The sequence below is a fragment of the Arachis ipaensis genome, chromosome B06 (assembly GCF_000816755.2).
Source record: "Arachis ipaensis cultivar K30076 chromosome B06, Araip1.1, whole genome shotgun sequence".
In the NCBI taxonomy this organism is placed as follows: Eukaryota; Viridiplantae; Streptophyta; class Magnoliopsida; order Fabales; family Fabaceae; genus Arachis; species Arachis ipaensis.
Window position 1 is genome coordinate 128,034,294 of NC_029790.2, and position 4,238 is coordinate 128,038,531.

Genomic DNA, 4,238 nt, shown 5'->3' on the forward strand with positions numbered 1-4,238 from the left:
ATAACAATTCACGCAATCTCAACAAAAAGTTATTACGTGTGAAGGCGTGTTAGATATAAAAACATACTTGTATCTCCTCTTATAAACTTAAACTTTAACTTTTGAAAAAAGTTGTTTCTTATCAATTTTAACAATAAAAGATATCATGTATATACAAATAATCAACTACCAAATTAAATTAATTATATATACTTATTTATAAATATATGTGATATTCAATTCATTTACAATGTAAATTTTATATTCTCATATATATTTTTTTATATAAATAAATGATATTTAATATATAAATATCATGATTGTTTAACTATATATACCATATATTCTATATGATTTTCTCTCATAAGCTACCAATAATATTTTTTTTCTCCTTTTATGTCACCGCAAGTACTACAGCTTATTATCCTCTTTGATATCTGTAGTCAACATAGGCAACTTTATCATTCCTTCTTGTCTTCTGTTTTCCTTTTTTTCTCTCGTAATGACTAGGAAAAAAATTTGGATGTTTTCAAGATCGATGTTCTATATATGCGTTAACTTTTCTTTTTTTCTGTGTCTTTGTTTTTGTTTTTAATTTGTAATTTTTAATTGATACAGAATCACGATGACCTTTACTTATTTATTATTTTTTTCAGGATACACTCTTAAATAATACTTGATCTCAGTGACTTATTCTCTTGTTCATTTTCGATCATAAAGGTATAATATAATATAAATGATCTGATTTTTTGTCTTTTCTGTAATTTTTTTCATTATGTGTACCATATCAATGATATCATGCATACGCATCCTTCTAACATTCCATTTCAATTCAATTTCATTTTGGATTCGATAAATTATCATATCAATATTCGTAAAATTATATATCATAAATAATAATTTGAGATTTAATTTGGAATTCGTCACTGTAATATATAATTTTAATTCAATTTAAATGTTATAAATGGTGAAAAATCTAACTAACTTTTTACCAAAAACATCATCTTCTATTCTGAGACAATTGGTATCAGACTTCAAACTCCAAAAATACTATAGTAAATGTAGTTGTTAATGTGTTCTTTGTTTTTGTGTTTTAACTTTTATTATTTTTTCAAGTAAAGTATTAAGATTGTCTTTGATTTCTTATAATTTTGACAAAAATATTGTAAAATACAACAAAAACAACAAAAATATCCTTCAAATATCATAAAATATGACAAAAATATTCGAAGTTAATTATATATTTTCAAAATGTACTTTAGAATTTGAATTTGATGCGATTTTTTATAAGCATGATAAGAAAAATGAAGTATTTTTATTCGCAAAATCCTGTAATTTTATGCTAAATAGATTTTTTTTTGTCAATAACCAAGAATACTTTTAAAAAAATATCTACAAATCAAATTTTTATCCTTCTTTATATATTTTTTAAATTGTGGTCCAAATATTCATAGAAAATTTTGGATCAAATGCTAAAAATTTGTCAAATTTAAAAATCATTTGTCGGTGACAAATAAATTTTTAATTATTTTTGTCGTATTTTAAAATATTTGTATCGTTAACGGAAGTGATGGATATTTTTATAGGTGCGTCTAAAAATCGGGACGATTTTAATTTTACCCCTAAAAATTTTTCTTTTCCGCCTCCTCCTCCTCCTACTCTTCCTCCTCCTCCTCCTCCTCCTCCTCATCATCATCATCATCATCATCATCTGTCATTATTAATGGTCAAACACAATTTTGGGAGAGGACAAGGGCCTTTTGCATTTAATTTGATAAAAGTTATTATATGTTGTCAGGGGAGAGGGCAAGGGCCTTTTGCATTTAATTTGATAAAAGTTATTATATGTTGTCATGGTTTCGTGTCATAAAGCCTTTGACTTTGAAGGTCCTTTTACAACTATATATTTAACACAAATTTGACACATTCAATCGGACGTCCGATTTGTTTTGTTCCTGACACATCACAACAACACAAAATCCCTCATCTCCAATAATACTACACTACTCTCATCCCCATTTCAAAATTAAAAAGTGAGAGTCGTATCTCTTAAATTAATTATATATATTTATTTATAAATATATGTGATATTCAATTCATTTACAATGTAAATTTTATATTCTAATATATATTTTTTATATAAATAAATGATATTTAATATATAAATATCATGATTGTTTAACTATATATACCATATATTCTATATGATTTTCTCTCATAAGCTACCAATAATATTTTTCTTCTCCTTTTATGTCACCGCAAGTACTACAGCTTATTATCCTCTTTGATCTTTGTAGTCAATATAGGCAACTTTATCATTCCTTCTCGTCTTCTGTCTTTCTTTTTCTTCTCTCATAATGACTAGGAAAAAAATTTTGGATGTTTTCAATATCGACGTACTATATATGCGTTAACTTTGCTTTTGCTGTTTTTTTGTTTTTGTTTTCAATTTGCAATTTTTAATTGATACAGAATCACGATGACCTTTACTTATTTATTATTTTTTTCAGGATACACTCTTAAATAATATTTGATCTCAGTGACTTATTCTCTTGTTCATTTTCGATCATAAAGGTATAATATAATATAAATGATCTGATTTTTTTTTCTGTAATTTTTTTCATTATGTGTACCATATCAATGATATCATGCATACACATCCTTCTAACATTTCATTTCGGTTCATTTTCATTTTGGATTCGATAAATTGTCATATCAATATTCGTAAAATTATATATCATAAATAATAATTTGAGATTTAATTTGGAATTCGTCACTGTAATATATAATTTTAATTCAATTTAAATGTTATAGATGGTGAAAAAATCTAACTAACTTTTTACCAAAAACATCATCTTCTATTCTGACACAATTGGTATCAGACTTCAAACTCCAAAAACACTATAGTAAATGTAGTTGTTAATGTGTTCTTTGTTTTTGTGTTTTAACTTTTATTATTTTTTCAAGTAAAGTATTAAGATTGTCTTTGATTTCTTATAATTTTGACAAAAATATTAGAAAATACAACAACAACAACAACAAAAATATCCTTCAAATATCATAAAATATGACAAAAATATTCGAAGTTAATTATATATTTTCAAAATGTACTTTAGATTTTGAATTTAGTGCGATTTTTTATAAGTATGATAAGAAAAATGAAGTATTTTTATTCGCAAAATCCTGTAATTTTATGCTAAATAGATTTTTTTTGTCAATAACCAATAATACTTTTAAAAAAATATCTACAAATCAAACTTTTATCCTTCTTTATATATTTTTTAAATTGTGGTCCAAATATTCATAGAAAATTTTGGATCAAATGCTAAAAGTTTGTCAAATATAAAAATCATTTGTCAATGACAAATAAATTTTTAATTATTTTTGTTGTATTTTAAAATATTTGTATCGTTAACGAAAGTGACGGATATTTTTATAGGTGCGTCCAAAAATCGGGACGATTTTAATTTTACCCCTAAAAATTTTCTTTTCCGCATCCTCCTCCTCCTCCTCCTCATCATCATCATCATCATCATCATCATCATCATCATCATCATCATCATCATCATCATCATCATCATCATCATCATCATCATCATCATCATCATCATCATCATCATCATCATCATCATCATCATCATCATCATCATCATCATCATCATCATCATCATCATCATCTGTCGTTATTAATGGTCAAGCACAATTTCGGGAGAGGGCAAGGGCCTTTTGCATTAAATTTGATAAAAGTTATTATATGTTGTCAGGGTTTCGTGTCATAAAGCCTTTGACTTTGAAGGTCCTTTTACAACTATATATTTAACACAAATTTGACACATTAAATCGGACGTCCGATTTGTTTTGTTCCTGACACATCACAACAACACAAAATCCCTCATCTCCAATAATACTACACTACTCTCATCCCCATTTCAAAATTAAAAAGTGAGAGTCGTATCTCTATGAATTAAAAAGGTCGCCAAATCCTGTAATTCTTTTATACCGAACTTTAAGTGCTCACGCGCTTATCCAATTTTACGATAACACGCAAAAGACCAAATTAAATTTACTCCTTTTACTATTATATTAATTATATATATACAAAAAATTAATTATTATTTATATATAAATATATGTACCTCCTCCTCCTCCTCCTCCTCCTCCTCCTCCTCATCAACATCATCATCATCATCATCATCATCATCATCTGTCATCATTAATGGTCAAGCACAATTTCGGGAGAGGGCAAGGGCCTTTTGCAT